The sequence below is a fragment of the Lycorma delicatula genome, chromosome 2 (assembly GCF_047948215.1).
Source record: "Lycorma delicatula isolate Av1 chromosome 2, ASM4794821v1, whole genome shotgun sequence".
Lineage (NCBI taxonomy): Eukaryota > Metazoa > Arthropoda > Insecta > Hemiptera > Fulgoridae > Lycorma > Lycorma delicatula.
In genome coordinates this window covers 112,598,769-112,623,971 of record NC_134456.1, presented here as the reverse complement: position 1 = coordinate 112,623,971, position 25,203 = coordinate 112,598,769, and the positions used below count along the sequence as shown (strand labels likewise).

General features: G+C 28.1%; 1 protein-coding gene across 5 annotated transcripts in view; it reads left to right on the top strand.

Moving 5' to 3' along the window:
- Positions 1-25,203, top strand: part of smog (G-protein coupled receptor 158 smog) — a 339,219-nt gene that overhangs the window by 34,918 nt on the left and 279,098 nt on the right. The window contains exon 1 of one of the 5 annotated variants that reach the window (XM_075356093.1): positions 3,227-3,367. The exons of the other annotated variants lie outside the window; for them this stretch is intronic. The gene's annotated coding sequence lies outside the window, so the exon portion shown is untranslated. Of the gene's footprint in view, positions 1-3,226; positions 3,368-25,203 lie in introns of those variants that run through there. 5 annotated transcript variants of the gene reach the window in all.

Below are 25,203 nucleotides of genomic sequence, written 5' to 3'. Positions count from 1 at the left end.
TTCTGTATTCTTCACATTTATCTGCCCCTGATTTCTTTGGTATCATTACTATAACACTTTTTTTGAAGTCTGACGGAAAATCCCCTTTTTCATAAATATTACACACCAGTTTGTATAATCTATCAATCGCCTCCTCCCCTGCACTGCGCAGTAATTCTACAGGTATTCCGTCTATTCCAGGAGCCTTTCTGCCATTTAAATCTTTTAATGCTCTCTTAAATTCAGATCTCCGTATTGTTTCTCCCAGTTCATCCTCCTCAACTTCCTCTTCTTCCTCTATAAAACCATTTTCTAATTCATTTCCTCCGTATAACTCTTCAATATATTCCACCCATCTATCGACTTTACCTTTCGTATTATATATAGGTGTACCATCTTTGTTTAACACATTATTAGATTTTAATTTATGTTCCCCAAAATTTTCCTTAACTTTCCTGTATGCTCCGTCTATTTTACCAATGTTCATTTCTCTTTCCACTTCTGAACACTTTTCTTTAATCCACTCTTCTTTCGCCAGTTTGCACTTCCTGTTTATAGCATTTCTTAATTGCCGATAGTTCCTTTTACTTTCTTCATCACTAGCATTCTTATATTTTCTACGTTCATCCATCAGCTGCAATATATCGTCTGAAACCCAAGGTTTTCTACCAGTTCTCTTTATTCCGCCTAAGTTTGCTTCTGCTGATTTAAGAATTTCCTTTTTAACATTCTCCCATTCTTCTTCTACATTTTCTACCTTATCTTTTTTACTCAGACCTCTTGCGATGTCCTCCTCAAAAATCTTCTTTACCTCCTCTTCCTCAAGCTTCTCTAAATTCCACCGATTCATCTGACACCTTTTCTTCAGGTTTAATAGATAGACAGTAAAAACATTGTATGTATCAAAGTTTTCGTTTTATAAAAATATTAACGACAGGTTTCTTGTGTTTTTAATAAACTTTAAAACTAAGATGAAAAAAAAATCTGATATGGACATCACATGACGTCCTTGTACACTTATTAAATTACATATACAGATTTTTAAAAGTACATAAAATTTTATTTCACCAATAACTTCTCATCTTTTTTCAAATTTATTTTTTATTATTATTATTGAATTATTATTTATTGTAAAAATTTATTTACAGTCATAGGTTAATGATTATTAATAAATCAATATATTTAAATAAAAAAAAAAGTTAAAAAAAGGAAATGAAGCCAAATTCAAACCAATGTGCCTTCCCCTTAAGATCCGAATATTCCATTATTAAAATTTTATTTGGCTATAACTCTGAAACCAATGAAAATAAATACCACTTATCACATATTGTTGAAAAGCTCTCAATGAGGATTTATTACTGCAGTTAAGAAAAAGTCTAAACTTCAAAATATTTTGGATTTTGGGACACTTTTGGTTCAGTCAATTGCAATCAAAAGGGAAAGTGCACAACTAGATGTTACAACAGTCCTAAATTCAAAATTTCAACATCCTACGGTTACTCGTTTTTGAGTTATGCGAGATACATACGAACGTATAGACATCATGCCGAAACTAGTCAAAATGAATTCAGAGATGGTCAAATTTTCCGTGAAATCTGAAAACCGAAATTTTCCGTGATCACATTACTTCCTTCGTACAAGGAATTAATAACAAAATACTTTAATTTCTTAAATATTATGATTATTTATAATCCTTTTTGATAAAAATAGTAACAGCCCAAAATCGAACGTTTTCATTTGATAGATAAAAAAGAATAATTTTATAATTCACTAAAAAAAATATCAACATTTATTATAAAAAATAATTACATTTACCTTATTTTCTTTAGATATTGAATTTACAGAATATTGATGTTTTGTTTTTTTTCCCCACTTCCCCGAATCGGATTCCACAGCGAAGCATAACACAATTCGGGGGAGTGTTCTTTTATAAGCCGGCTGGATCTTATCTACTAATGCCTACCTCTAACCCCCAGAGTAGGGTTACCAGGCCCGACTATGTCATTCCTGTTCCCCCACTCTAGGAGCCGGGACTCGGTCTTTATGCCTTTTTGATCAAACGAGAACACCCAAAGAAGCATTCTCGCCAGGACTACGGTCTTTTCTACAAGAGGACGAGAGAGTCCCCGTGCCTCATCACTGCTACCCATCTGTGCATGCACAAACGAATAGCAGCTCAGCAGGGAGCTGTCCCTCATCTCCTCGTTGCCATAGCAGCCCTATCCTTCAGTTGAAGGACCCGTGTGATAAAATCAAATATAACACGGAATTGTATCTCATTCGCCAACTTACGGTCCACGATACTCTCCACCGTAAGTGGCCCAATAATCAACTCACATTGCAAGCGCTCCCTATCTCAGGTCCGACAGCAAACACGAAATGCTCCTGTCGTGTTAATTTTCAGAATGTTATCATACAGCTCTTCGACACCACTAAAGAAAGAGTAATAACCCTGTAAAAATAGGGGTTAAACTGACTGATTGAGTAAAATGATATTTCTTTCATTTCTTAAACCAGCAAGAAATTCAATTATTTTAACTATTCAAATGGAAAAATTCTATTCAAATGGAAAACTTTTAAATTCTATATTTAATAGAATTTAAAAGAATTAAGTCCCTCAAAATAAAATTTCCACATTTATAAATTTTCTTTTTTCGATTATTAAAGTTGTCTGTTATCAAACGAATGATATTTCATAAAATTACTAGCCAGAACATTTGATTTTTAATGGAATTAAAAATGGATTTTTAAAAATTGTTGATTTTTTAAATCTGTAAATAGAGAGAAACCCATCCCACATGTTTTTTCCTGAATACGTTGTCCTAGGAAATCAGATTTAATAATTTTTGTTTAAATTACTGTTTCTTCTTAGATCCTAATCACTCTCTATAACACCTTTTTAAAAAATAATTGCACCCACAAAAAATGAGGTCTAATAAATAAGCCAACATAGTCTAACAAATGATTAAGTCTAAATAAGATTTTGCGAAAACTTCATTTAAATGAAGGCTATGGGTCCGCTAATTTTTATATTTTTTCTCTGAAATATAAACTTGTTATATAAGCCAATACATACAAAATCGTAGCAAAGTACAGTTAATATGATAGTAAAATTATGTAATACAACTACACACAGTTCAAGGTCGAGATAATGAGAAGAAATGTAGGATGAACGGAAATGATTAAATTATCTTAGTATTTATAGAAAAACAAAACTTCCTGTTCTTTATTATCAGTCATTAAAATACTTATTATTGTAGGTTCCACTTCTCAGAAACAAATAATAAAAAAAATATATATATATTTTTTGTACTTCAGTTTCAGTGAAATTACGGTAATTAACAATTTTACCATTTCTTATATACGACAATTTCGCTGGAAATTTATGGTAAGTTATGACAGATTTTTATTAAATAATAATTTTAAGAAATTAAATATTTTATAAATTTCAAACAATAAAAATGTTTTGAAATAAATTGAACTAACTCCAAAAACTAACAAACTTTTTTGTAAATAAAACTATAACAAATATATTTATACGGACTTCTTTTTGAAGTTATTTAAAAGAAAAGGAAATCTTTTAGCCTGTACTTACAGGACTAAATATTTAATCATCCAACTTGCAGTTCATGGTTAATGTTAAAAGAAATAATGTATTCAACTTAAAAGACGTCAACCTCTCTATTAATTAACCTATCTATCTACAGTTCAGAGGAGTTATAGAATAGCGAAGTTCCGTATTTAGTTAATTATTAAATACCATCTAATTAATTTAATTATTAATAGTTTATTTTAAATTTAGCTTCTTAGATTAAATTTTACTGATTTTAGTTTACAAAGTTTTGTTTATTATATGGAATCATTTTTAGAATCTGATACTACTTTAACATCTAAGCAATTTCAATATAATAAATTTCTAAGCAGAAGAGACATTCGTGGAATTTTTAAAAGTATGAATAAAAAAGAGGCTAGCTCCCAAACACAAAATTTTAATGCTTAATTTTAAGTCAACTTAATAATTTAAAAAAAAAAAAATTATATGAGGATGTAAAATTACAAAAATTACTCTTTAAAGATCAGCAAAAAAAAGCTGTGATAAAACTAAATTGCCAAAAGATGTAAGGAGAAATCCTTATGAAGTACAATTTAAAAAAATTGATGTAAATTATAATCACTCTCAAGCCAAGTACAAATAACCTTCTTGTGATCTAAGGGCCGACCGCCGCATCGTCTGCTAGTGTACATTTCATATAATTCATTTCTCATTAAAAAGTGAAAACTGTAATTATCTATATTTATAAATTAACGAATAAAACTGTAATTTAGTAAAATATTAAAACTTAACAGTTTTATTTTTTGGCAAATATCTAATTATTATTCCATTAGGGATTATTTAATTTTACAAGAAAATTTATCGTTAGATGTTACTGAATGACCAAAACTTAACCGACAAGGGGCGAGCACTACTTAGTTTTTTCTAATACACTGTAATAGATTGTGATGTCATGCGAGACTTTTATTGAAGTAGATGATAACACAGATTTCATTGTTTTTTAACTGGAGTCAATGATGAGCAGAAATAAATTTAGATTGACAGTCGTGGCAGGCTGTCAACTCTTTCCCTCTAGGCAGGTTGCCTCAAGTTAGTTTGAGAGAGATGATTTTCGTTACAAAATGAAAACCGAAAATTATATTTAAAAATAAATTAAATAGTTAAAAAATATGTATAAAGTAAGTATACGCACATACATATTTATAGGCTCTCATTTTACATATAAATAAAAGAGAAATAGTGTGATCCGATTGGAAGAGTTTGAGGTTTCATATGAATATAAGATAAAAAGGAAAAAAATACGTAAATAAATTATAACTGAGGAATCATAATAAAGAATAAAATATTAAGAAAATTTGTCAGCTTCTATCAAGAATAAACTAGTCCCCAACAAAGTCAAAAATGACAGACGTGGTGATTTACACAACAAAACATTCGAAGTTTTTCCAACATAGATTTAATCGATGATTCATAAAGCACATTCTGTTTTGAAATATCCTGGCAGTCAATGAAGCTCCACTGATTTAACCTTCCTAGGCAGCTAAGAAACCTTAACATCGCGTTTCAAAAACTGTTAAAAAGAACATAAACTGTCGCAGGGCAGTGAGATCTATTCCTGAATAACATTGTTACATCTGGAGTGGTATTACTTATTGTCGATAAATAAAAACGTTATATGGAATTTTTTTCTATACTGCGTTTTGTCACCAATATTTCTTTTCCATATACTCTTAAATAAGTCTTAAAGATGTATTTGGTTTAAATATTAGACGAACAAATTTTGTTTAACTGGATTTGTCCATTTATATAGTTTTCGCGAATTTTCTGGAGTCTTTATTGAAAAAATGTACTCTCATGTAAAACTAATTCTGCCAATATACTAGCACAGTTCATAAAAGGTTAAAAAAGAAGTGGTTCCAAAATCAATCAGCAGGATTACACAAATATTTTAAGTTTAACATATCCAGAATATTAAATCGTTATTTTATCCTCTATAAAAAATGATTTGGCAGGGAACGTTAGAGACATGTACCACCACTTGAGATATTTTACTTATCATATAAATTAAGCAGAAATGGTAATATTCATACATTTATCTCAAAAATCTTCTTTTCATAATCAACTTATAAAATAACTGTCAAATTACTTTTTAAAAAATATACTAGATAAAACAAGTTATAAGCTATTGTATGAGACAAAATGACTATCAACACCTGTCACGACCAGAAAATTATTATTAATATTCAAAATCACGCGATTCGATAAGGAAAATCATGGGACAAGACGTAATTCTTGTGATACTTTAGGGGTTGAATCCCACCGTTATTTTTTATATTCTTTTCATCACTTACACTTTAGAACTAATGGTCGAAATCGCATAAATAATTTCTGAAATCTCATCAAAAATAAATAAAGAAAACTGATTCTGATTCAATGAATATTTTTTAAATGCATTAATAAGTCGAAAGTAAAATTTGAAAAGGTTTTTATATGACTTAAATCCTATGTTTTTAGTCACTATACCTTAAATTCAATTAATTCTCTTGGGACTACTTTAGATTTCTTTCAATAAAAACACTAAGTCATATATATTAAAAAAAAAATAAATAAATAAATCACAATAACTTAAAAAAAATTGGTATGAATTACTCATAAAAGAAATAACGTTTAATTTAAAGAAATCGGAAGTTATTTTTTGATTGATATTTGTAAAGACATATTACAAAATAGAATAGTTTTGATTACATGAGAGAAATATATATATATATATATATATATATATATATATATATATATATATATATACATACATAAAAGTCTTGTAATATAATGTACCTTTGCAAATGTAACATGCTTCTATAATAGTGGCATAGAAATTTAGCAAAGTTTCTAAAACTTATTATACAGTAGTCGCTGTCAAATTTTGACAGCATTAAGATAATTATCTGTTTAATGATTGATTTAAACGTCAGTAAATTTGGCCTGTCTCCCTATCTCATTACGAAACTGTCAAAGATATTTCTAACCTTTAAGCGGTTGTTAATGGTTTATCATCAAAATGTTAAAATTTTCTACATTATAATAAAATGGTTCAACTAATATCATATGAGTAAATACTATTGAGCAGCAGTGAACTGTATTTAGCGTTGATTTATATTCACTAGAAGTACATCTATTTACTCACTCTATCAATCGTGTGGGCCTCTGGTAATGTAGATTTATAAATTGCTTTGTAGGTTTTTCATTGTACTATACTGACTCAAGCTACTTTCTTTCTACTACCATACATATTAATAATTAAATTAATATATAATTTTCGTATATATATATTATTTATAAAGAATAGATTATTTTTATTTTTCAATAGATAGAGGGTAGCACCTAAATTTTTTTAAACTTAATAAAAATTGTATTCTTATCCAACTATTGTATGTATTTTGACTCTACGGTAGATCTAAAAGGAATATATTACATTGTTTTAAAGATGTTTAATTGCGAAAAGCAAATATATAATAATAAATATTCTTATATGCTAATTTGGCTTCTGTGAATGGGAAAAAGCATATAATATACCACTGAAAGTCATAAACTGTATTTAATTCTCAGTAGTAAAAATCTGACAACACAGTTGTACGACTTTCCCGTTACGCGGATAAAACCGCATTCCAGGAAAGTCCTACAACTGTGAGTTGTTTCTGATGCACGATTTACTCACACATACACATAAACTTTATAATTTGATTTATCATTACCATTATCACTATTATTCGTTTTATTTATCATTTGATTTAAATATAATATCTTTTGGTATATTTAATTTAATGATTCTAACTATATTGCGCGCATATCGAATTTAATTCGCGCGGATATGGCGATACTAGCGGTGACGTTCGGCACTAACTAAACTAATGTAATTTCACAACTTACATACAGAAAATTTTTCTTGTATGATCGGCAGCTGGTGTAGCCGCGAGGTTTAACGCACCAGTTACCGGGCGATCGAGTTCGAGACACAGCTAGTTCGAGTTACTTTTTACACTTTAAATATTAATAATTTATTTAATTCTACCGCTCACCTGTGACGTCACAACATAGCAGGCGACTGGTGCTACCAAACTTTAAAATATTAACTAAATAAAATAAAATAAATAATTAATATGCAAAGTATAAAAAAAATTGTTCAAATATATATATAAAAAAATATTGTTTAATCCTTAATAAACGTGCCTAAGAAAAATATGACCTTAATTAGGCTTAAATTCGAGATACTGAGGGTGACCTTGCACTAAGCTTCCCCTCGTGACCTTTTAAGTAGAAGAGTTACTACTTAAGGTAAAAACATTACTCCGTGCTTGATTTTCTAAATATTTTTTTCTAAATAAATCATTTAAATTTTGAACAATTGACGTGATAATTTTAAAATAGAATAAATTCTATATACTGTCAGATATAATGAAGAAAGATTATTTATAAATTATTATTTATAAAGATTATTATAAATTTATAAAGATTTTATTTTAAGAATTTATGAAGATTATTTATAAATTATTAGAGTTATTAAAAAAAATTATTACAATCAATAATAATTAGAGGAGTAAATATAATGTTAACGGACTTCACTAAATATTATCTCTAAAAAAAAGACGATAAACATTGCAAAAACTAAAATTAAACTAAGGATTATGTAAACCTAATACCTATAAATGCTAAAAATAATTACATAAAATGTAAATATATTATAAACAAATTGGTTGTATAAAAGTAAGGTAATTTTATAAACTGACATTTTTTAACAAAGTGCAAATTGAAACGAATACAAATCAATTTAACTGAATTATTAATTATGGTTTCCCAAAATCATAAATAAGTATTTAAAAATTACAAATTTTTCAAAAGATTAACCAAATCTATTAAATAATTAAAATTTTATGAATTTTTCATACATAAATAACGTAATTAGTAGAGCGACTATTGATACTCAAGTAAAATAGTAATTAATTAACAATATTAATAATCACGCGAGTGCTGTACATCATGTTTCTGAGAATACTTGTATAACACTGATAAATAGGCTAATTTTTCAAGCTAGTTAATTGCTAAAAGGCGCTGTAATTTATAAAATGAACAGAAGAGGTTAAAATATATTCCTTAGTAGTTAAAAATGAAATTCACCTTAATATGCTCTCATCAATATAATATTATTAATATCAATATTATTTTTGGCTATTTTATTGATATTCATAATGTTATTGATAGTACTGTTATTATTTTCTATGTACAAATATTAGAACAAAATATAATTTTGCTGTAACCTTGAAAATAATCATTTGAAATTAATTTTAGAAAACAACATTAGGTAGGAATTATATATATGTATATACCGTATTTATTCAGCACCTTGATTTTCCGGACCGAAAATCTAAAAAAAAAATTGAGTATATACCGATATTTTAAAGCGCAACAGATATGATAAAAAAATACGTAAATGTTCACAGTAAAGCATTTAATTCGTTCATTTAAATTACAATATTAATATTAAATTAATAATTAATTACCGTAAGTACTAGTTTAGTTCAGAATCAATAGGCCAGTAAAACGAAAAGAAAGTATCATATTGAAAAGGATCATTTCAATACACTTTTTAATATGGGATTCTATTTTTAATTAATCACTGTCACTGTCAATGTCTGTAGAAGAGTTACCGGTAGTCTCCACGTCGCTCTGCCAAAGGTGATCCGTCTTCACTACCATCAAGTTCAATAGATATTCCGCATTTTTTAAACTTTTCCGTACTAATTCCGTGGAAATACCTTCCAAGTATCTTTTATCCAAACACAAATCCGGTTAAAATTTGGGCGATTGATTCTTCCTGTAGGCGTGAGAAAGAAATTTTCATCAGCCATCCATTTACTATACAGTTGTTTTAATGCAGATCTGAACGGTTTATTAATGCAGACATCTAGTGGTTGCAATAAGATGTCAATCCGCCTGGAATTATTACTTGGTCTGTCATACCCTTTTTTAAAATGTGTTTCACTTTATCAGTCGTATGTCCCCGATAACTAAACATTACTAGCATACCGGTATTTTTTTATTAAGTAAATCTCCTGATCGCTTTTCCATACACACCTGATCCAATCTAAAATTAAGGTTTCTTCCATCCAACATGATTCCTGTGCTCTGATAATAACTCCATTTACCTGTACGGTAAGAAGAGTTTTTCTTTTAAAAGCAATGTACGGAGGTAATTTTGATCCATCAAAATTAATGCAAAGCGTAACACTACACCTTTGTTTTTCATTACCACCAGTGCGAATCGTAACACTTTTTTCACCTTTTTTGTTTACGGTTTTGTCAAATGGCATTTCAAAATATACGGGGGTTTGATCAGCTTTTCCTATTTGAGAAGGCAAATAGCCTTTATCTTCTCTAAGATTTATTATATATTTGTGAAAATGTAATATTTTTTGTTCATAAGCGTCTGGAAGTCGTTGAGAAATGGTCATCTTTCGTCTTATTGACAAATCATTTCGAGCGAAAAATCGTGTTATCCATCCACGGTTTGCTTTAAAATCAACTTTATTCAATGATTTAGCGATTTCACGAGCATATGATTGACACATTTCTGTCGTGACAGCATAACCGTATTCCCTTTTTTCCATAACAAAGTCATACAATTTTTTTTCTATTCTGTTTATTTTGGTTTTAAGCCACGAAAAACCTTTTTGTTACCAGAAGTTGTTTCTTCTTATGCAATCTCGAATGCAGCTTTCATCTGCGTCAAATTTTCTTTCTGCCGCCCGATTTCCAATTTTTTCAGTCTCTTCTATAACGCGCAGTTTTTCATTTACTGTAAAAGATCGTAGACGCTGTGCTTTTGTACTCATTTTAATGTCGTAATTAAAATAAATTACCATAATTAACTTTACAAGATAAACTAAATAGATAAAATGCACATAACCGTCCACATATACAAACAGTACAATGACTATGGCGAATAAACAAGACGACGATGGGTAACTGATACTGTAACTGTTGTGTCATTAGAACCGGATGCAGCCTATACAGAATGAATCAATTTTATAAAAATACCGTAACTTCGTTCCTATCGATAATATGAACAGGATGTTAATAATTAAGGATGTATTCTGTATAAGCTGCATCCGGTATTGATAAACGAAAGCCTAATGTAACTATATTTATGTGATTGAATTTAGGTACTTCTAAGAACATTTACTTTACATAAATTATCCTGGCTAAAGCTATGTTTCAAGTAAGCCCCGCACCCTTATTTTTTCTCTCCAATTCCAAGAAAAAAAGTGCGGGGATACTCGAATAAATACAGTATTCTATTCTTAATTTAAAATATAAATATCGTATTTAAGTAATGTGATTTACCATTACTGAGAATATATGCAACTAATTTAAATTAAATTTATTAATTTAAATTAATTATACATAATAATAATCCGATTAATATGTTTAATAATAACATTAATTGAAATAAAACTTAACATCTTATTAAAAAAAAATTATAATAATTAAATTTTTCTAGTGAAATGGAAGGTAGTAAAACGCACTGAAAGAATGATTAAGTTGCCTTTAAAATAAAATTAGGAATGTATAACTTGATTTTTAAAACGTACTAAAGAAACATCGTCCTTGCCATTTAAATGTTTTGTACAAGCCTAAAAATAATGATATAAAAATTAAATTCTATTTTATAGTGATTCAGGAAGAAAGGGAAGTAGTTTGGCAACTGATTCTAAAACTTGAAATAAGGATAAAAGTTCATACAAACACATGTCCAAAATCGCTTTCTTATCGAATTACGGCTAGCGAAAATTTTCGCCCGGATTTCAGTTCCACCGGTGAAATGAGGAAATTTTTAAGGCGTTATATAAGGGGTAAATTTGATCATTTCTTATGGTTTTTGATCTGAAAAATCGAATAAAATAGTTCCCAGAATTGTATGATAACTAACGTACTCAAAAAAGAGAAAATTTCGGTGACGAAAACACGTTTTTAAGGTTTAAAAAGGTGTTACTTTATTAAATGAATAATAAATGCGTAAATACTATTATTCAGACTTGTAGAGAATTTAATTCTGAGAATATTGATGTAAAAAAGTCCATAAAAATAAAAAAAAATTAATTTCCATTATTAAAAACAAGGTAAAACTAAACAGAAAAATGTTATGAATTTGTAAAAATTAAAAACAGCTGTTTTTAGTTCAATAAATTTAGACTTTTGAAGAATGAAAATACTTACTATGATTATATTAAATTAATTTACAATAAATGTTCGGAAATTCCACCTTTGACATCGATGCAATTTTCAACTTTTTTTTACATTTTCTTTCGCCAACGTAATGATATCTTAGCGTTCCTTAATGACAGCGGCAGCACTGAGAATGCGAGCAATCAGTTCATCATGTGTGACTATGTTTTGATTGCATACCTTGCATTTCATCCAACCCCATAAACAGTAATCTAAGGGAGTAAGACCCGATTATCCAGATTACCAATTTACCGGCCCTCTACGTCTAATTCATTTACCAGCAAATTTTTCATCTAAGAATTGTTTTACTCTATTCGTGAAATGTGTTGGTGGTCCACCAAGTTGATAGTACATGTCAAATAAAATACGAGTAGTAGTACATTTCGTTTCATCAATGAGAAATTTTTAACCACTATAAAAATTCCAGATAATTTATCTTCGTATACTTTGTTTTATTATGAAAGGGCCTATTTGTCGAAAATAGGTTTTCGATTATGCCACACCAAACGTTCACCGAAAATCGTTGCTGGAAATTTGATTCAACTGCAGCATGTGGGTTTTCTTCAGCCGAGAAAATTTAATTTGATTCAGATACTCATTTTAAATTTATTTCTGTATTCAATTAAAGCCTTTTTTTGTTTTCTAGGTTATTACTTGACCGTTTCGTACGTAATAGTGAAAATTTACAAGGACTAAGTTTTTACTCAACGGGAACACTCGATTATTATTAGTAATCCATTTTACTGGGGGGAATTATTTACCATTATAGCAGAATAAAGGGAGTTTATATATTTCCATCTAAATTATCTTTAGTAACCACTTAATGTGTAAGATAAGTTACTGACCTCCATGGTGAAGTAGTAGTGTCTCAGATTTTATCCGGAAGATCCTGGGTTCGAATCCCGCTTAAACATGATATTTTTTATATCCTTCTAATCTCCATATTGTCATGCACAATCGTTCAACTTATAAAGTGAAATAATCAACCACCCCCAAAAAATTAAATTTTTATTTCCTACTTAACTAAACAATCTGTGAATGTTTATTCCCTAACCGATTATTTTCCTTTAGAAACAAAGTTGATTATAAATATTTGGTTTTTATTTTTTTAATGTTCATCAATGTTATAATACAAGTAGTGATAAGATTTTTAATTATTTGTATCATCACTTAAAAATGTCCTTCCTAGACGAATTATCGATAATCAAAATTACTATGGTTTAAACTTAACATTATAGCAAAAATTGTACATCAAGTATAAACTCCATGCATTTATTTAATATCTTCTACAACAATGGTTCCAAAAAATTTGCGCCTCTGCACTTTGGGGAACCGCAATTTCCTCTCACACCACGAAATAAACAATTTTCATCATTTTATTTCTATTTTCAATTCAATGCCATAGGGTGCAACATCTAGTGGAGCTGGTGCACACTACTTAGTTACTGTTTGAAGAAACCTCTGTAAATTGTTATTAGATGAAGCGACACTAGCTTCTTGAATGTTTTGGTAGTTCGAATTTTCTGATACTTTGTGTTCGTATATAAATAAATATCGGTTTTGCACGGTTTTAGTGTTGAATTAGTTTACGAAGATTATGTCAACTGAATATTGTTCCGATCAATTCATGTGAAGTTTTTGAAGTATTTTTTTCGTATGTATTTTTAAAAATAGATCGTTAATATTAAATAGCAATAAGCGTTCTGCGAATGAAAATGAAGAATATTAGTTTGACTTCTGTCAGGATGCCATCGATGAAAATGCCTTAGGAGACATTTCTATCACTGTATTTACACAAATTACTATCGCTTTCGTATGGCTTCTACCAACTTCGACCACCTACTATAACTTATAACACTCAACTATCAAATTAATCGACTTGCGGAAGCGCGATCCCCGCGCCTTCCTCTAACACCGTAGGTTTCACACAAAAACTATCCCACATCTAACTTCAGTTAGATTATGTACTCAAATCATTATTTGATTGAGTCTTTTAAACATCAAAAAGAATATTCTCATACCATCAAAATATGTTGATCGCAACAATGACAATTTTGTCCTGCAATTCAACCTACTCAAATTCTTTTTGATTTTCTCAAAAATCAAGAAATAAATTCATAAATTTGATAAACTTCTAATGAAAACATAACTTATCTCGCTCTTCTCTGGTCCGCTTTCGGGAGCGAGGTCAATTTCTACACCCTCTTACACCGCAGTTACATCACAGAGTTCTCAACACATCCTAACAACGAATATCTCAGTTAACCGGGACTCGATGCCAAAAGGCTTATTTTGGCGAAGTAAACACCCAGATGAGCCCCTAGCCATCCGGGTTAGTTTTACGTCGACAGAAGTAAATGGAGAAGAGAGGCCACAATATGTTCTGTGTACGAATGCTTTGGCATCAGAGTGCGTGTTAACAAGTAATTTGAAACGCCAATTAGAAATCACTCATCCCTCGTGGTTAATAAATACATAAAATACAGCTGATAGCGGAGGACCTCAATGATCAGTAAATTGAGAAATTAAAAGGGTATGTATTTGGCTTGCCGCTGGATGAGGCTAAAGATAATAATAATGATGCTCACTTGATTTGCTATGTATGATTTATAGATGGCTACAATATTTTAGAATGCCTTTTCTTTTGTAAAAGTATCACTGCTAGTGCAAAGGCTCAAGACTTGTTTGAGATCCTTAATACTTTTATATCCTGAAACACTGTGAACCCGCTGGGCCAATAGGACCCGTATTCGTAGGAAAGAACTCGCGTCGAACATTGTCCTACATTGAACTAAATCTCTCTAATATGTAGTAAATGTATTAAACTTTATAAAAAATCTGTCGTTGAAAGCAAGACTCAAAAAAAAAAACTGCGAGGATATGGGATCAAAACACATTTGTTGTGCTGCAACATTTCACTATGATTTTCTCGTGGTATTGTATCGTCTCTTATGCTTGAACTGGGACAAGAAATTTATATTTCTTTTAAAAAGAAGGAACACAGATATACCGAAAATTTTATGAATGAGGATTTTTTGTAAAAATAGCATATTTGTGTGATATTTTTGAAAAGCTGAATGCTCTGAATATCTGTACAAGAGACAATAAACGCCTTTTTAAATCGATAGTGAACATTTCAGCTTTTACAATAAAACTAAAGATATAAAAACGAAAAATGAATGAAGAAATGGGCACCTTGTGGAGTGTTGCAAAACGTTTTGACTTCCAATAGTTGATTTTTGTGAGATTTATTTATGAAGAACTCTTATCACAGCTTATCTCATCTGCTTTAAGAAATATTTTCAAATCGATAATAACGGTATATTTGAATGGATTCAAACTACATTTCATTGAATAGTACTGCTCCAGCCTAATTTATTACTTAATGGTTAAAGCTCAGAGATTTTTAATTCAATTTAAAAAGTCTTATCTGTGCGAAGCTGGGTGGTTTTTTGGTAGTTGCTGTGATAAAGTCTGAAAGTCAATGTGGATATGGAAATGAGGATGGGTATGTCTAGTTTAATTCCAAGAAGAAAATGGGACGATTAACTGGCTCATACATTCCACTAATTATTGTAATTGGTTGAATCTGTTCAATTTCATTTATTTTTGCGATCTAATATGTGTTTTATTTATTTTTACATAACCCCTAATTGGATATTTTTTAAAGTATACCTATAAGAATTTGACGTAGGGCGCATTGGGAGAAAATTGGATTCAGCAAGGGCACCGAGAATGGAAAAAGTCTAGGAACCATTTGCTTACAGCAAACCTTTCGTTTTAATCAGTGTATAAGATGTACTAAATTGTACTAAAACTACTAATTTATACACAAACCTGATAACAACTTTCCATTTATTTTCTTTAGTACGTTTGTACCATTGTAATTGTAATAATTTCAAATTATCATTCAAGAATTAACTTTATGATAGCTCGTAAATTTAATTATAACACAAACAATATAAATAAGAAGTGTCAAAAAAATAAGTGTATAAATGACAAAATTAATTTTAATGATCATAATTACTGTATTAGTTAGTTAAATAACAAGTTTATCTTGAAAGATATTTGATTGATGTCTTTTTTTATGTATCGTGTACTTCATAAAATTAAAATAATTATAAGTACGCTGTACTTAAAAGTAATCAGTAATCAGCATAAAAGTAATGTATACTTTACACTAAAAATTTGAAATAAACTTTCTTCTGATTTTCGACCGTAATTTATTTTCATAACATAATGTAATATTGTAATATAAATGTTTTATTTGTTTTTCTGGAGAGAGAGAGAGAGTGATAAAAGATTCATAATTGTTTTATAATATCATAGCTTACAACTAAGCTTTTTTTAATCAGGATCGTAGTATTATCCCTAAATCTTTGACATGTTCTCTTCTCTAATACACATAGTTAAACTCGCCCGAGTACAAGAGATTCTACAATTAATGATAAGGTAAAAATTCAAATTATTGGTTGGATATTTGCTAATAAAACTTTTCTAAGAGAAGCCGATCGGACTATTTAATTTATCGTTATTAGGATTATTTTTATGAATTTTATTAAATGTTTTTTATTAAAATACTTATTTTAACGCGTACAAATGAATAATTGGAGGTCAGTAAAAAATCGGATTTTCATATTTGTTATTTCAAAAGAATATCAGTCCAATATCTTGATCTATAAAGTAGTCATTAATTTTTTTTTTTTTAGATAACCAGTTTTATTAAAATATTGAATATATAAAAATTTTATAAAAGGAAATTAACAAAAAAAAAAAATTATAAACATCGCACATTAAAAGTTTTAACTATTCACGATTGGTATGACGTACGGTCGTACGTACAATATCCGGTGTTATATTAAACTTGATTCTAAAAGGAAGTGTAGAATGTTAAAACAGTAAAGGAACATAACAATTAGAGAGTAAATGAAACATATATTTGAGGATATAGAATGTAGTACATTGAAACTAAGGAAAAGATGTAGAATAAAAAGGAAGAGCATCAGTCAAACGACATTTAACACGGACATAACGGACAATCTTCTTTAAGAGGTTAAAGGAGATTGTTTTGTTACACCTTAAATACAGTTTCAGAGAAGTAACAAAGTAAATCTTATTGTGGTAAAAAGGTGTAGACAGCGTTGAACAAGAAATCTATTACTTTTATATGGTTTTGGCCTTTATAAGTCGGTTTTAGATTTGATTTCCGTTCGGAAAAGGATTCTGCAATCTCAAGAACTATGCAAAATCAATCTGATAATGAAATTTGAATAAAAAAATGAATATAAAAATATAATAATGTAATAAATTGTAAATTATTTCGTTAAAAAAATATTTTTAAGAGAAAAACATTTTGTATCAATATGATGCCCAAAAAGGATTTAATTTTCTGTGTGAAGGTACTGTGCAATAAATTAAATTATTTTTGAGATTTAAGGTTTTTTAATTAAGAGTATGTTTGGATTATTTGGTTGAATTCGATGATTATTAATAAAATCTGAAAAGATACGGTAACGCGATGTAAATTCATCTGACTATTTTTAGTGTTAGCATCTCTGACTATATTGTTGTAATTTTAAGATTAGTACATCCGAATATGTGTATTAAATCAGCACAAAATTTTAAATACCATATTGACTTTTATAGGTAGTTTTGTACAGTACATTATAATGATAGAATTTTGGTCTAGGCTCTGATGGAGATTCTTGTATCTAAAGTTTAATAATATGTGTGTTTGCATTTCTTAATTTTATCTAATACATCGTTAAGACAGTTTAACTTATTAAGAAGACAGGTTTTTCAGTGAACATCTAATCAATAAAAAATTTAAAAATTCTGGATTGAACAGGATAAAATTGATAAACCTCTGGTTATAGTTGGCTAAGAAGCACTGCAGGATGGTCATTGAGATAAATTAATGCCGAAGCACTTGCGAAAGCATTAAGTCGATCACTGTCGAAGCCCGTAGAGCTACATCCATCGAACTATAAATTTAAAAAATTTGTTTACTATTTGGTAGATATGTAAATAAGGTCTATAATTCACAGGGTATAGATACATTAGGGTAGCATATAGAAGAGATAATTTTAGCTTTATCAAAATTTAAATGTATACAGATAATTAAAACAGATAACTAATGGTTAAATTTTAACTCGTTCACTTAATAACGTAAGTTGCAGTAATTAATAAGGAAAGTTTAGTTACAGCAAAAGTTGTATTCAACCTACCTAAAATACCACATGTACGTGCTCATGAATACGTAAAACAGTGGGGGAGCCCTATGCTTTACGTTTATAAACAAAAAATCTTAACAAACGAAATTCTTTAAACCTTTTAATTTTACTTTGAAAAAATAAATGAGCAGATAGCAAACACTATTTTTAAATATCTAGAGGAATGATTAAAGCATTATTACTAATCCAAACCAGAAAATATTAACTTCAAAATTAATGAATATACAATTCATCGGGATGCTAATTGCGAGTAATAAACTATTATTATTAATAATAATAAAGTAATAGTTTATTACTATTAATAATAAACTATTTTCCATTAATATTTAGAAATAATTTCATTAGAATTTAAAGAACGTTAAATAAATTAAAGTGAAAGAAAAAAGTATTAGCAACATTTTTATAACAAACATACGAGTATTTTGTTAATCTGAATGTCGAATTTAATTCACAATCGAGTTGGTCTACTGTTTTTTACCTTTAAAAATAATCTTTTTAAACTTGAAATATTAATAACAGTGAACAATTATTCTCATCACCATATAGCCTACAATGAATTAAAATACTGAACGATTTGGATTTGGTCATGAATAAAAATTATAGTTTTACGCTTCAAGAAATGATTTATTTGTATTTTTATGAACATAAAATCTAGGAAGTTAGCTTCACAATAGTCTATTAATCAATAAGGAAAAAAAATTTTAAGTATCAATTATTTTTTCATCACATTATACGAATAAAAATAAATAATTCAGGAGAAAAAAGTTATATAAATAATCTTTTTACTAGTGGTAGAATTAAATCTAAAGAAAATTAACATTAAATTGTTTTTCTTGAATTTATTCATAGAGTAAAAGGCATAATAAAAATGCTTTATTTTATGACGAAATCTTTTACGATTTATTTTCACAACTGATTGGAGACAATGTGTATACTGAATCGTTTCTCAGAAAACGAGTATACTAATTTTTGTACGATGCAGAATCTTTCCTACTTTTCCAATCTTCGTTATAGTTATATGTAAATAATCTGGAGGTACAAACAACACTAGCCCAATTCCTTTTCCAAGAATAATGATATACTCTCCGTCTATGTGATAAGTAGGTTGAAGATTAGACTTGCGGGGTTGAATATCAACTGAAATTTAGTGATATAATCTGCAATTCGAGACATTAAAAGGCACCAGTACCGTTTAGTGAAGAAGGTAGCGGGAAATCATCTCAATCCACATTTCCTCTACTACGGATAGTATGAGTACCAGTTAAGTTTCAATATATTAACTAGTATTAACTAATATTCAACTAATATTTATTAGTTTATATATTATTAATTTTTCTTATAATAATACGCTGAGTCTAATTGTTTCTAAAATAAGTTATAAAGAAAGGTGTGAATTAGTTAAAACAAAAAAAAAAAACTTATCAACTAAAATTATATCATTAAAGCAACGGATATGATTTGATTACAAAAAAAAAAACAAAAAAAAAAAACAAAATAGGATATAGAAAAGTATAAAATTTGAGACCAACTGATTTAAAAGACACTATTCCAACAAACTGGACAAAAAGAAGTTTCTTATTCAAGAATTTATATTGCATGGAAAAGTATGTAGATGAATTTTAAGATGATTCCTGACAGTGGGACGTTGTACTGAATAGATCCATTAAATAGAACAGTTCATTTATCCCAGCTTTATTTCTCACACTTCCTCATATCCATAGTCATACTCTAATTCAGGTCATCCAAGTTCTAATAACCTCATTTATTCACAGTCGAATATCAATATTATGTCAGATAAAATTAATTATGCTTTGTTTAGATTTAAATTTTGTATTAAAAAAAATTCCTACTTCATTAAATACTTTTTTAATTGATTTTTTTTTATACATTACAAAAAAATATAAAATATATTTGCTAAAATTTAATTTTTACAGAATTTTTTTTATTCTTGTATTTCATCAAGAATAAAACATAAAATCAGCAGCATGTTTTTATTTAAATATAAAATTTTACCTGTTTTAAAAATAAATTAATAATAATGCAGCAGATAATATATTTTTGCTTAAAGTGCACGATATTGATAAATTTATTTACAAAATGTTAAATGTTATCAACGTACACACATATTACAATAAACAAAAGTGTTCTATTGTAGTTAAGAAAGAAGTGAATTTTAGTACCTTATCTTATTACCGGTAAAAAGGTTTGTAAATGTAATTTATACTATTCCTTCTGGAGCCAATTTACTGTTTTACAGTATATGTAGTACACGTATAGTAAAAAATAGTAATTTTAAATATAAAATTTTAGGTATAAAAAAAATTTAAAAAAACAACAAACATATGCTAATAATTTATTTCCATACGTTTTTCTATCATTATTTATTTCGATAATTTTTGGAGTAACGCTGTCCGAAAAAATTACTCATCATCACTGGAGCTCATCTTTTATGAATTAAATCAACATTTCAACTAAAAGTTTCAATTTTTTTTATTGTCCATTAACAGTATCCTGGTAGCATAAACCTAATGGAACAATACCGTTCGTATAGGCAAATCAACGAACCAGGTCACCAGCATTTTTCACTGTGCGTCTACACTAAGTCCTTTATTCTATTTAGACAAAACACCGTACACTATTTGTCCACTAAACTTTCCTTTAAGAGTGCAGGTGGATTGATGATAGAATGTGAACTAGAAAAGAGTTGTGATCGGGAGAGTTGGACGTCGCAACAGACAAATTACACTTAAAACTTATGATTAATTAGTAAATCTGATCCGTTCAAGTTGTTCACGGCCTCGTAATTTTCATCTGCAACAGTGCACCCATGATTATAATGATTGGGAGGGATAGGTGTAATCTAAGGATAGTTAAATATTATTCTCTCCTTTTATTTACCTAATAAAACTGATCTTCAGGTTTAACTTATATTCTTGTTATTACTTATTTTTGTTGTTAGGTTTCAGTTTTTCGGATTAATTTTTGTATCGAAAATATTATTAATAAATGGTAAGTGTAATAATACGGTCTGTGAAAAAAAACAGGCTAAATTTCATAAATTAAAATTATCAACTAAAACTTCAACAATTTAGTTTTGACAAAGCATCGAGAATAATTGAGGTATATGAATCCTCAATTCAATTGTAAAAATTATCTAAATTATGCATTAAGGATATATAGTCTCTCTCGACACTAGTCTCAAATTACGCAAAATTAGATTTTTATTTCAAACATTTAGAAAAAATCATGAACATTATATATTACGCTTAAAGGATTTGTCGAATGCCTAATAAATATTTGTTTATAGGTAATGCTGAAATATGTTTTGTAAAAATAATCAAATAATAAAAACTACAGTTTCTGAATTTGTTATACAAAATTTTTTAATGAAAAATTAAAAAAAAACAGAATCAAACGATATATCGTTTAATGTTAAACGACTCACATTTAAATTAATGGAAAATTTTCTTCCAAAGGCCTTTCGGAGCTACTTGTTAGCTCCTTTCATCGATTCAGTAATTGAGATGTTATTAATCGTTTATTTATAACCTTTATCGTTAATAATCTTAACAAAAATGCTAATTATCTCTGAAGGACTATAGTAGAAACGTTTATTAATTTTAAAGTATTTTTCATGAATTTATAATTTTATAGTGGTAAATTAATTTAAAATCTATGAAAACCTTTAAAAATTAATTTAATTTGTGACTATGATTTTTTTTGTTCTGTTTCATTAATAAGTTTTATACGTAGCAGAAATAAAAATATTTAACTTCGAATTAACAAGTATTGAAGTTTACACTGCAGCTTAAGTAAATTGTGTAATTAAATGTTATTGGATTATATTTATAAAATTTATCGCTGCAAATAGAACAGTTTTATAAAATAATATTGGTAAAGAAAATTATTTTCATCTTTTTTACGTTTTTAACTGAACTAGACTTTAGTATAACAAATGTATTACTATTATTAGAATCGAACAGCAATAAATTCATACTTATGATTTTTTCCATAGTTGACATATTTTCTGTTCATTTTTTTTTTTAAAGAGTACATAATGTAAGTGACTTTAAGTTAATCTATTTACTTTTACTTTAGAGCTGACCAAGTGTAATTTACTTCAAAAGTAGTACAAATTACTCTTGCTCTAGGCTAGTTTTCGTGTCTTTCTGTTTGTTAAAGAAGCACATAAATCATTCTACATTATAAAGTCCACTACAATTTAAACCGGTCATTAATTTTATTATGCGACACTAAAACAGAAGCTAATATATTAAAAATAAAAAAGCCATTTAAAATTCAGTAAGACTTGAATATTTCACTAGAATATAGTCTAATTTATAAAAAGTTTCTGACTAAAAGTTTTTAAGCTTAATGTTTAATTGAAAATTCGGTTCACATAAAAAATATTCAGATTTTCAGAAACAGTAAATTATATTAATTGCTAATGTAGATAAATATACTAAAAATTGATATTTCAGCTTCTTTAGATTTTAACAGTTTTTCCAAAAATTAAAAAAAAAATAAAACAATTACAGCTTGTTTCTGTTATTGTTACTTCAGAAAAGTTTATTTATATAGATAAATAATCAATTTCAGATTTTTTTTTCAGTTAGAAATTTAAAGCACAGAAAATTGGATTATGTTTCTCATTTTACTAGCAATAAAAAAACATACTGAATTAGGTTTTTTAAAGAAAATACTTACGACCGCCAAAACAAGTTTGTTTACCTCTAATCGATATGTTTAGGATTGAGAATGTTACATATAAGAGAAGAAAGGGAGAGATTAAAAACTACAGAAACGAATCAAATAAAATTGGATTATATCTCAGATTAATGTCAATCTTACATTTTCTCATTATAAAAATACAACAGTGGTTGATTTTTTTTATTCAGAGGCAAGATTTTCTTAATTATTTGGTATTATTATATTGAAACTCCAAACTTAGGTGGCGAAGTGATAGAGACTCAAAACCTTTATCCGCAAATTCCCCACTTTGAATTACGATTAGGCTTGTATAAGTATTATTTTATAAATATAAATATATTATCATTTATATATTATTTTCATGTTTCCACTAGCAAGCTTTGAGTTTGTATGGTGAATTAGTTATCTACATATACACTCACATGTGTAAACCTAATATAAAATTTAGGCTTATTTTTATAAAAATATATATAATTTTTGTTTTAAGACTGAAGTCTGTTAAGTAACTACATGAATAGATACAAATAACTATGTGGTATAGATTTAACTAATGAAAGAAAAGAAAAACTATTCAAATTCGTCCGGAAAATTTTTTAAATTTTATGTTGAGCCTACATTGTGGAAAAAACATCATAGAATTAGTTTAGTATATTTTTTGTACAGCTCAGTCTTTATAAATTTAATTTGATAATTTTCTTCGTTATAAAATAATGTTCTGTTAAAACAATGTTTATCGATTTATAATATATTAATAATATCTTTGCATTTAACATTTTCGCAATCATTATAATTAAAATTTATTGTAAAAAAATTATATTTATCATTAAAATTATTTATTAAAATGTCTACCTATACAATTCAATTAAAAAAAATTACTTTTAATACTTATTTTTACTTCTGTTATTTTTCAACAGGAAGGTTCTGGGATTCGAATCCCGGTGAAATTTGATATTTTTCATACACTAAAAAATTCATTTCATCCCTAAAAAAAGATACGGAAATTATAAACCGGTGTCAGGCTGCTAAGTAAGAGTGTTAATGGATAATTGAATAGTATTCCGTGGCTATTATCTGCAAATATTTTTTAAAAAAGAAATCTGAGTACGATCGATTGCAATTTTGTAAAATGATAAGAATATATAATTGACACTGACACCAGAAAATTGAATGAAAATTTTGATCTATTTTCAGTTAGTTTATCAACCCGTATGCATCAACAGGAAAGTAGTAGTGTGCTGATAGATTCAGGTGACAAGATTTGTGAATATATTGATATTCCTACTGAATCTGTTGAAGTCGTCGTTTAGTATGGAAAATCACTTCGAGCACAATATTCGCCATAGCTTAATGGAATTCCGTATTTATTATTACTGAACTTACTGACTTGTTGTACCAGTCTTAGCTTGGATTTATAATTTTAGCTTAAATTTGGAGATATTCTCAAACTTAAGGGAAGATTTTACTGTAAGGATAGTACGTAAAACTGGAGATTTCAATATTGTGCATTGTTGTGAAAGTGTTTGAAAGACTTGTGCAATAACATCTATGTAAAACAGTTAAACACGTATTTTACCAGCTACCTTGGTTTTAAGAAAAAGTGGTCCAAGACAACTAATTTAAAAAGAAATAATAAATTTTCTATGACGTTTTAAAAAAAATACATACGGATATTGGAGATATTGATTTTAGTAAGGTTTTTAATTTCCCGCAGGCTATTCTGATCAAAAATATGCCATAACTGGCGAAGATATATTAGTTTGGTTGAAATCTTATCTAGATGATATGGATTTTTATTTTAAGATAATATATTACCAAGCTTGTGCCCCTTAAGAGCTTAGAGCTTAAGAACTTAGAGTTTGGAGTCCCTTAAGAGCTTAAGATCCTTATTTAACTTAGAACCGTTATAATATATTAATGATTTATCTGAAACCTTTCACAGCAATAAGGGAATAGTTTAAAAAATTTATAGAGTTAAATACGCTAGTTAAAGAGAACATTCAGATGATTATTAAAATAGAGAGAATAAAGGTGACTTAATAATTTTATATCGCTAAATATTGGTGATTTTTATCTAGGAGTACTGTTGGCTAAATTCAATAACATGGTTGAAACAAGGGTGACCAAAACAGTAAAAAAATGAGTGATCTTAATATTGCTATTGATGATAAGTTTTTATTCGTTTGATATGTAGATAATAAAGTCTGATAGGTAAGAAAATACTAAGTTAAACCTCCATTTATAAACAGTAAAATCTACTCTAATGCTATACTAAACCAACTTTAGATCGATTTTATAATAATAACTGGTGATGTGGAATTATGTCGGATGTTAACAAAGTACGGCAGGCAACCTTAAATAACATTTCAACAATTTAAAATAGAAAAATGACGGCTCCTACTTCAAAGCAATCTATTTTTCGGTGTGAGATCACTACAACCTAAGATTCAG